This window comes from Crinia signifera, chromosome 9, assembly GCF_055691185.1.
Source record: "Crinia signifera chromosome 9, ASM5569118v1, whole genome shotgun sequence".
In the NCBI taxonomy this organism is placed as follows: domain Eukaryota; kingdom Metazoa; phylum Chordata; class Amphibia; order Anura; family Myobatrachidae; genus Crinia; species Crinia signifera.
The window spans coordinates 137,160,464-137,171,871 of record NC_139225.1 but is presented as its reverse complement, the minus strand read 5'-3'; positions in this window follow the sequence as shown (position 1 = coordinate 137,171,871).

Genomic DNA, 11,408 nt, shown 5'->3' with positions numbered 1-11,408 from the left:
TGCAGCAGTAAAAGCCGATTGTTTTGCAACTGGTTATTATGTTACCAAGCCTGTATGGCTGCGTCTTTCCCAAGAGAACCACAAGCTGATTTACTGCTGGCTGGGTGAGCTTCCCCAAAGCACTGCCTGTAATATGCCAGCTCATGTAGCGGTGGCCTGATCTGGGGAAATACAGCGATTATATGTATGTAGTCCTGGGATGATAATGACAGGAACAGAAAAACTCTTCTGGGCATGTGCCAAGCAGCAATGCCACACACACTTATTCATCATTTATTACATGAGCCTTCTCTAATGACACTGCCGTGACTAAGGCTTAGTTGCAGGTAGGGCGGAATGCTGGCGAACACATCTATAATCTGTTATCAGGCGGTTTCCCAAAAAACAACTGCATTAACTATGAAGGTAGTTTGTGGAGGATTGTCCTATATTACTAGAAACTGCTTTATGCATCACACAAGAGCTAATCAATCGCTGACTGTCTTCTAAACAATCAACTGCTGTAATTACAGGAGTTTATTTATTTATTAACAGTTTCTTATATAGCGCATACATATTCCGCAGTGCTTTACAGAGCATAGTTCTTAGCAAAAACACATAACGAAATACAGCACAAGACAGTTTAGGACAAGTACATGGTAAATATGGATAGTTGCACCAGGGGACAGGACACTGAAGCAATCATCAGGGTGGCAGAGGTTTATATATTCTAAGAAAGGCACATAAGGAGAGAGGGCCCTGCTCGTGAGAGCTTACATTCTAAAAAGGGAGGGTTAGACAGACGGGGTGACACAGAAGCGAAATAAGTGGGCATAAACAGTAGGTTAGGATGAGAGATGGTCGGGTTTTATGCAGGAGGGTGGGAAGAGGTCAGCTTAATCCTTGATATTTTAAGTCTAAAAAAGCGCTGGGTCATCCAGGAGTAGACAGCAGAGAGACAGTTGGAGATATGAGTGAGGATAGAGGGAGAGAGATCAGGAGAGGAGAGGTAGATTTCAGTGTTATCAGCATAGATGTGATAGTGGAAGTCGAGTGAGCAAATAAGCTCACCCAGAGAGGACGTATAGAGATAGAGAAGAAGAGGGCCAAGAATAAAATTTTGGGGGACACCTAAAATCAATGGAAGAGCAGGGGAGGTGAAGACATTAGAGGTACAGCAGGGCATTTTCAAAACTGACAGTGCAAATACAAGCATTAACAGTGATAGTAAAAGTGTTTGCAGATGTAAAAACGATGATATTATGGTTGAATAGCCAGATTAAGCCGCCAGGAGTAGTATGTTGTGAGAATAAAAGCAGTCTTTGGTTTTCTCAGTTGTTGCTTTTGTCCTTCTGTTTCACTTCAGTGTAACACTGGTATAACTGTTTGGTTATTCTTTTACAAACAGATCCTTTTTAATCACCCACCCAGCAGAATCCTACTAGCTACCTCCCAACAGGGCTGCCAATAGGGGGTGCTCTGGGTACAGCTGTCCCGGGCTCAGGCCTCTGAAAGGGCCCGGGCAAGCTCATTTTGCCCACCGCAACCCCCTCCCGACTGCCTCCACTGCGCTCAGTGTGCTGAACAAACAAAGCAGGTCCCGAAGTGCAGGCTTATTCAATTAAAATGCTGCACCAGCTTTCGAGCCAATCAGAGCAGCTGCTGGTACACGAGCTCTGATTGGATCACCACCAGTGCAGAGTTGAAGAAGCCTGCGCTCCGGGACCTCCGGGCTGCAGCTCAGCGGAAAAGGATATAAGGATATGGGGGGGGGGGGGGGGACTATTTATTAGAACTGTTGGAGGCATTTGGGTGCAGGACGATGATCTGGGCGCTGGGGTAAGGTCTGCAGTACAGGAAGCCCATCCATTACACCGGACACAGGAAAGGTCGACATGGGAAATGTTGGCACATAAAAAGGTAGAGTTTTTCAATTTTTTTTGTTTCAATGTTGACATGCGCCGCCAATTAGTGTAGCGCGTGTGCTCGCCCTGCTTTGTGCTCAACTGCTGGTGGGAATAAAGGGATCTCAGCAGGTACAATCTATAGGGAGATATCAGCTGTAAGTCCTCTCCATACATTCATGCTAGTGGTTTAAGAAGAGACCACTGGACCCCCAAATTCATTTATATCATGAATGTAAAACAGAGATTCTGAGTTGCTCGGATCTATGTTCTTGGTCACAAAGGGAAATTCCAGGCTTACAGTGCACACGCGAGTTTACACATCTTTTATGTAAGTCCGTTCTGTCCTGAGTCTGATGGAACTTGATCGGTCTCTATGAAATAGGGTATTTGGTGCGGGAACTGGGCGGAGAAAATGTAAATGCACCTCAATATCCTGACTGATGAGAGAGTCTGAGTTATGTAGAAGTGGAGGAGGTGACTGCTTCTGACTGATCACTAGTACCTAAGCTGGGGCTGGTGGACATACTAATAATGACAGTTGTTGCAGTCAGCGTGACTGTAGCCACTACTTTGTGTGTGCCTAAATGTCCCCTATACATTAGTCCAACTTATCCTAAGGACAAGTCGGACCTAATTCCCCTCGAGCTCCCCCTGGCAGCTCCCTGGGAGGCTCACTGACGATTTGGCACTTTTACATGCTATAAATCTCATGCAATTTATGGCATGTAAAACTCTCGAGGAGCAGCAGGTGGGGTACAGGGGAATTTAAAATAAAATCTATATAAAAAAAAAAAATGAGCGGAGGCTGATTGGCTGAGAGAGCTCTCAGCCAATCAGCGGCTGCCCATTCTTTGCATGTTTTTTTTGTTTAATGTCCAGCCTGTCGTCCGCCAGGAATGCAGAGTGGGGAGCACCTCTCCTGCCCGTAACTTCCCTGGTCGGCAGATAGCTGTGTGCCAGCAGTGCAGCACCGCTGGCACGCACCTAGTATCGGACCGTTTCAGATGCAATACATCTAAAAATAAGCTGACAGCCGCACATACTAGTGATCTGTTTCAGGTCAGATGGCATACACGTGTGATTGGGGCAAATTTCACCCGATTTCTCAGCCTGATCCGCCAGAAACGGGTGAAAACAAGGCCAAATCGCATAGCCCAAGGTCGATCCTTAAGAATAGGCCGATAATATATACAGACGTGTGTGTTTTCACAGCATGGATGCAAAACAAATCTGAAGGGAAATTTGGCATCCATATACATACCTCCCAACCTTCACACCCGTACCTTCACCATGTTGGAAATTTTGGGGCTTGGCCTAGCAAAAGGACCGAGGCCTATACTCGTGGCTCTCCTGAGCCCGTTTTGGTTGCTGTGGGGTATGAAAAGACGCTGTGCGCATGCGCACAGCATCTATTTACGGAGGACAGTGGGGACTCCCAACTGCCCCTTCCCCCCCGCTGTGGGACACTGCCGGCCTTGGCAGGGACATGGGAAAGTCCCCAAAAATTGAGGTTTTCCACAGTAAGTGGGACAGTTGGAGGATATTTATATATATATATATATATATATGCAGTGCTTGCTAACCAAACATTCGTGCTCCTACCTCCAATCTCTGTCTTTACAGCCCCCCCTTCTCCATATCCAGCAAGTTTGAAACAGATCAGTGTCCCTGCAAAAATTGCTTTCACTTGCTTTTATGACATCTTTTAGCACACAAAGGAGTAATTTGGTCTGTCACATGGCCTCTAGTGGTCATTGGTGGTACTTCAACAATATTAACTGGACACACTTGCCGACAATCTGTGCTTAATAGAAGAGTCAACTTTATTGGCCATGTGTGCTTGCGCACACTAGGAATTTTTTACGGATCACAGTGCAGCATCAAGCAGGGATGAAGGGGGGGGGGGGGAACACATTACATACGTTACATTAAGACATTACATGCGGGGGGCACATGCCCGCCGAGCTGCACAGCGCCTAGGCAGCCATCAGCAGCACCAATGGTCATTGCAGCAGCCAGGTGGGTAAAAATATAAGCAGGCACAGTACAGTTATCACACAGGGAACACATACCCGCCGAACAGTTTCCCGACAGTCGGAATCCTGACAGTCATTACACCGACATTCGGGGTCCCGACAGCCACCGGCTTTTCTCCCTCATGGGGGTCCACGCCCCCATAGAGAGAGAATAGAATAGGTGGCGGGCGTAGCGAGACACCATGCCCGCAACGTGACAAGCGCACAAGGGGCTTTGTTGCGCTCGCCCCGCTGTCTGAGTCCGGCCACTCGGGATCCCAACGTCGGGCTAATGACTGTCGGGATTATATACCACACCCCTCACGACGACGGTTCATTATCCGATGAAAATGACAGGAAAACACAAGCTGAGGCCCTGATCATACCGGTTTGATAAAAGACAGGTCTTTTTTTGTAGATAACTTAATTATATACACTCGAACGACATGGGTGATACTGGGGTAGCCCCATAATTAAGTGGGAAAATCCCTTTACATCTCCACAGGCCGTGCGCTCGTCCCTTCCTGCTCACATACTTAATAAACAAGCATTGTGCCAGCAGCACTAACCGCATCCATCCGGGAAATCTCCTTACAGCAGGAAATGCCTGGGACTTCCCTCTGCCACCTCCCCCTTCCATAAGTTACAGGCATGAGCAGAATCAGACAAGTAGCTGCAATGTGGGAACATTACAACACTGCCCCACACACACACACATACATACATACATACATACAACAGGGTTTCCGCTTCAATTTCAGTGTATGGAGACAGAGTTGGGAAGTTACAGATACATACTGTATGCCCTAGTAAAAGCAGCTTTCAGAGCGCTGCAACAGAAATCTGGGAGTTATTGCACACAGCAGATCTGTAGATCACTGGTAATGGAAGGGTTAAAGGTATTTGGGAGAGAAAGCCAAAAGCAGGACTGAAAAATACATCATATTATCCGGTTACAGACAGAGAGAGGCCCTTTGTGCTAGCTGGTCTGTTTGCAGAGTATATTGAGCAGAGTATATTGATGTGAGCGTTGTCTATCTCGTTTGCAGCGAAAGTGTTTGGTGGCTTTGGAACCAAATTTAGCGGCAGACCAGTGACATTTTGTTTCCCCTCGTCCGCCTTCTGTAGTAAGTGTCCCACTTCTGCCACCACAGGTGTACGCCAATATAACAGCAACACAGGTGCACAGAAACATCACACTCTCAGAGCAAAGGAAATAAAAAATTGCACTTCCATGCTTTACACTATATAGAACCTGTGTGCAAGGGCTGCGCAGGCGTTCATTCAGGTCAGGAAGACGGGCCTGGCCTGTGACGGACTGCTGATTGTTTTCTGCTCATGCCCCTTTCTACACAAGGCTGACAAAGTGATATGGATGGTAAGTATGCTACCGTTGCTCACAGATGTATAGCTGGGTACACATATGTACAATCGTCGGGCCGTTCTTCCGTTCTGCGGACGAACGGCCGTCCGATTGTATATATGTGTACGCAGTCCCGATCCCTTCGTTGCGATCGATAAACGGCCAAAAACGCTCTTGGCCGTCCACGGTCGGTCGCAGGTTCTTTGCTGCTTAATATTCTTCCGACAGGACGGCTCCATATCGAAAGAAAAGTGACATGTGTACGCACGTTCGATCGATATGCAGCCCGTTCCTGCGATCATTCCTCCCAAAAGCAGCACGCCCATGTGGGTGTTGACTAGCTGCGTCATTCCTCCATCAGCGCAGCATGTAAACAACAGGAAGTCTTCTCCCCCGTACTTTCCGCGCCATGCTGTTAAAGAATATTCGTTGTGTGTGCATTCCTTTTGAAATAAATAATCGTTGTGTGTGCCTCTCCTCAGAAGCCAGTCTCTGGTCCAGCAGCTCCGATTCTTGGTCCTTTTTCTTTTTTTAATAGCCTGCAATCTAATGGCCATAGCAGCCAAAATGCACGCACGAGCCTTCCTTCTCCTCAAGCTCATAATTAAATTGTTTGTAAAAAGGCCCAAATGCACCGATAGACAAACGTACGTACGTATATCCTGTACAGCTAGCAATGATCTGAATAGTCACGGCTCTATTCACTGTACTACACGAACGATTCTTTGTTCTGTGATCACGCCTCGTTTTGGTATGCTCTTTTAATCCAGCCCATTATGATAATGTTGTGTACATTTTTATCGTGCGAATAGCCAGAACGGGAGAGTGTGTACGGTGGTACAATCTTTTTCTTGCGATTGTTTGGACGGGAGTACATCGGACGTCGCAAGTAAAATTGTACATATGTGTACGCGCAGATCGGTCGTATGTTTTGGACGGCCGAACGTGTATTCGGTCGATCGAACGGTCGCAAGAAAAATGAAATTGTACATATGTGTACCCAGCTTTAGAAGCAGTGATAAAAGAGGAGAAGTGAGCCAGAGGAGCAGGGGCCCATTGCAACCAATCAGCTGCTCTGTATTATTTTATATTATGCAAATTATAGATGTTACATCAGTGCTGATTGGTTGCCATGGGCCACTTCTCCACTGACTCTCTTCTCACTGCTTCTTACATCTATCCCAGGGTGTGACGTGACTGACAAACCCGCACTGCATTGTGGGCTGCACATGTGCGATATGGCCAGTAGTTGTTCTGATTTAGGTTTTTAATTATGTAGGATGGAGACATGTGCCTAATGCTGCTCCTCACCTCTAGGCGCACCAGCCGGCACTAGATCAGGGTTACCTACCTGACCCTCTCCATGAGGGAGAAAATGCTCTGTTCCTGGACTTCCCTGGTCATGTAGGATTGCCATCACCTGTGTGTGGTGACACCTTTCTTATCAATTACCTAGCTCCCCACAGGTGATGGCAATCCTACATTACCAGGGAAGTCCAGGAACAGAGCATTGTCTCCCTGAAGGAGAGGGTCAGTTAGGCAATCCCGCCCTAGACATACTCACCTCACCATATCCAGCTCCCGGTATGGCCATTATTTGTACAGGCTAGTGACTAGTCTATATATGCCTCACCCCTATGAGGTGAAGTGCCACCACTGATTACTAGAGGCCCCAGATCAGACCAGGACAGGGAATACATATCTAATTGTACAGCTGCTCATTTTCAGAGCCCGACAATCAGGCTCATAGTTTTCATATTACAATACAGGGTACACAGAACTAGACATAACCATGACTGAAAAACAAGGAACAGGTATGTGAAAAACATTAAAATGCCCTACAAAACGTCTAAAATATGAGAAACAAAATTTAAATGAAAGCATGATAAACAAAATTAAAATTTCCTCATCCAGTGCTGACAGCTCTGCCCAAAACAAAGCGACCTATTTCTGCAAATGCAGCTTAGTTCCAGGTATTTGTAGGACACTGGCCTGAAGTTTATCACGGCATCTGTAAACCAATGATGGTCAACAAGCCAGCCCGTGCCGCGCCACGCCCCCACCTCCTTCCTGCTGTATGGTCAGATGGGTTTGCCATAGCTTGTAACACGCGTTCTGATAGGTTAATATAGATACAGGACAGTGTAACATGTTGTCACAAGAAGGTGAACGAGGTATTGGTGTAAGTGGTACACAAACACAGCACACAAAACTGTTCAACTGAATAGCTTTTATTTAGCCAAAAGGAACAAAATATTTAGCAACCCTGGTCCGCTGTGCATGCTTCCTTCCTCTTCTGACATTGTGGTTTGCTGTATTAGGAACTGGCTGTTCTAGAACTGAATCACTGCAGCTGGAACAGAGAAGTAGGAGAGACAGACCCGACGGTGGAAAATCCCCAGAACCGAGGCCCTGGAAGAGCAGACAGTAGATTGCTGCGGACCACAGTGACTGCTGACCCTCACTCACAGAGGGGGGTGTAGCCTGAGGAATATTGTCCTCCGGTGACCGAGGCCTGCTCAGGTCTATCGATTAATCATTTACTTAAGCACAGCATGCGAGATGGAATAGCCTACTAAAAAATAAATAGAAATGTGCAGATAATACTAAAATCTGTCGTAAACTATGACTTCTGCCTGTTTATTAACTGTTAATTATTTGCACACAAATGTTCTGCAGGGCTTTACAGTGACTAGCTCAGCCAATCACGTCAATCCTTGCCTCTGTGTGGTTACAATCTAGGGGGTACATGTAAAAAGCTGGGAGAAGTGGGATCTATCCCGATAAAGAACCTTTGTGTGTGCAAGGTTATAATGCACCAGCCAATCAGCTTCTAATTGTCAATTTACATATTGGAGCTGATTGGCTGGATCATTATCACCTTGCACAAAACGTTCTATATGGGAATAGATACAGTACCACTTCTCAGAGCTTCATCCATTTATCCCTATGAGTTTGAAAAAAAACTCAGGAGCCCGAGGTGTGCTCCCTACCACCAGTGCTGTGCCTAAACACGTGCAAAGGGGGCCGTGCGATCAAATTGGGCCATCTCCCGAAGGAGATGGGACCCGTTTTTCCCCTAACCCCTCTCAACCATAAGGCCGAAGAGGGGAAAATAGGGAACGGTGGGTCCTCTTCGCCGAAGCTTAGAGAGACCCTCATTCCTCAACCCCCGGAAGGGTTAGGACGGTGGGTCCTCCGCACCCGAAAGTTTGGAGAGACCCTCAGTAGACTTCCCTCTGCCTTGCGGCTCGGGGTCGTCCTCGGGGGAACGAAGCTCTCCCCAAAAGGCGAGAGCTTTGGCACATTGGGGAAATGGAAGGCCCGAAAGGGTCGACCACACTACCCAAAAAAACGTGACAAAACTACAAAAAACAAGGAACGTGAAAAGTGACGAACGTGAGAGGGGAAGAGAAATAAATAATAAAGACCTCAGCCAGAAGGCTGGGATGGGGGTGTGAAAAATTGTCCTACCCCATCCAAAAGGACGAGGTAAGGACGTGAAGCGCTAACCTAGAGGGGAAGTGCGCAGTGCTAGTGCCATACTAGTGCAAGGTGACTTGGGATCACCCATGCATGTTCGGCACCCCCGAGTTTCCCCCGGGGGCACAGTGCAGCCTCGGACTCCAGGCAGCCAGCGTCCGACCAAGTGTTTCTCCGCCTCACCAGCAGGCCCTTTCCGGCCCCCCGGCATGGGAATGGATACTCCACCGGGCTTTTTGATGAGTCTCCCCCGCAGCGGCCGAATAGACCAACTGAAGGAGAAGAAACCACCTACTCAGTCCCGACGTTTCACCTCTCCCAGGGATTAAGTACTGGGCTGGGCTTTTCCCTGTCTCTCTGGCCGAGGGAACCTAAAACCACCGGACCAGAGAGCAATCTACTCGGTCCCAGCTTTTCCTGTCTTCCTGGGAGTGGATACTAGACCGGGCTTTTCGAGTGACTCTCCCTCAGAGGCTATAGACCCCCGAACAAGAGCCCCATCTACTAGGCCCGATGCTTCTCCCCTCCCTACCAGTAGAAGGGTGTGTTCCCCCCCCTACGGCAGGATGAAGATACTCAGCCAGACCTTGAACCTGCCCAGAACATGAGGTATTTCAGGTCCTCAGCTCAGTAGCAAGGTGGTTTGGTCCAGCTTTTCTCTATTCTCTGCCAGGGGGGCTGTCCAGACCCAACTGATAACAGATACTACACTTGATCTTAGACAAAAGGCCGAGACATTTACCCCTATATTCCCTACCACATGGGCACGCTAGGGATGCCAGTTGCCTTATGTTGTGCTGGAGGAACAGAGAGCACCAGTTGCAACCTAGACAAACATTAGGAGAGACTATACAAACTCCACACGGATGTGGCCTTAGTCAGGAAGACCTTGGTGCTGTAAGGTGGGAATGCTAATCACTAAGCGACCCCACCAGTATACTGTTAAAATATATAATATTGGTGCAGCTTCTAATATTTATCCATCTTTTATCCATAGAAATAACAGTACTGCCTAAGTAGTTGAACAACCTGTCTAACTAAAGGGGAGAGGAATGAAGATCCCAAGGTCTTGGCTGCCATGGGGATCGTAGAAGAAACATAGGTATATAGTCCGTTTCCGACTGATTTAGGTTGGAAAAGGTTCCAACCTATTCAATATGGGCTGTTTTTTCCCGAATGCTCTGACCTGTTGGAAACCAGGTGAATTGGCAGAATAGCCGCGGATACACCTTCCATCAAACTCAAGCCGACTTGAAAAAATGTCGGATTGAGGCAGGGAGGACGGCGCCGGGTGAGCAGCAGCAGCTCAGTGGCTCCACCCTCCCCAGTCACTCACCAGGTCCTACTGCCGGCCAGGAGAGAGCTGCAGCCACATCGGACATGAATAGATTATGTTGGATCAATTCAGACAAATTAATGTCGGACACTAATACAGTGATATTCAACCTTTTTACCTCGCGGCACACTAAATAGGACTTTAAAATTGCCAAGGCACACCCTAAGATCCCCACAGGGCAAAACACATTGGCCACCACAGGAAAAAAACAAACCTATTGGCCCCCACATTAAAAACAATCACACTGATCCCCACAAATAACAAAAATAAATACATTGACCCTTTACATGAAAAGAAGAGACCAGTAAATAACATTTGAACTGGTGGTGGCTGTAAATGGGTTTGGGCATCTCTAGATGTGGGGGCACACTTGAGAACAGCTCAAGGCACACTAGTGTGCCACGGCACACTGGTTGAAAAACACTGCACTAATAGAATATACCCAATCGTGCCTGATTCGGAACTGATCGCAGGGCTACTTTTTTTTAAGCAAATGGACAAAACCATGCTGCACTGCAGATGGGGCAGATGTAACATGTACAGAGAGCTAGATTTGGGTGCATTACATTGTTTCTGTGCAGGGTAAATATTGGCTACTTTCTTTTTAGACTGTTATGCTGTGTACACACAGGGGAGATAGGTGCTATAATCGCTGGGAATATGGTCGCAGGCGACCATATTGCCAGTGATTGGGAGTGTGCCCCGGCGATAAATCGCCGGGTGCGCGCTCCCGTTTTCTGCCCCATTGTAATCGCTGGTCGCAGGAGCTTGCTCCTGCGACCAGCTAATTACCTCTGCGGCACCCCCAGCAGAGGTTCGTTTTCAACAGCGACCATCTCTGGTCGCTTGTTGAAAAAGAGACACTGAGCAATATATTGCTCAGCAATATATTGCTAGCAATATATCTCCCCCCGTGTGTACGCACCTTTATTTAGATTTCAGTTTGAACACCCAACGGTGGTGGATGCCAAGCCCTGCCAAAGTCCGCATTTCCTTCTTTTCAAATAAAAGAAAAACAAAAACCAACAGCTATGCAGTGATCGTGCTAAACATAACTGAGCACATAGCGCCTCTAATCCCTTCCTACTGCAGTCACTTTTCCCATTTCCACTTCAGTCAATGAATGTTGCTGGCTGTTACCCAAATTTGCAAAAAAAAAAAAAAAGAGAAAAGGGTAATATTTTTATTAAATGCAATTCAACCACTTCCAGAACCCATTCTAGGTTTGTCATTTGCCGCGTCATAGTATCTACTATAATCAAGGGAAAGTCAGGTCACACGAGATACGAAGGTTCGAGTCCTGCTTAATTTCCCAGCTCAGGAGC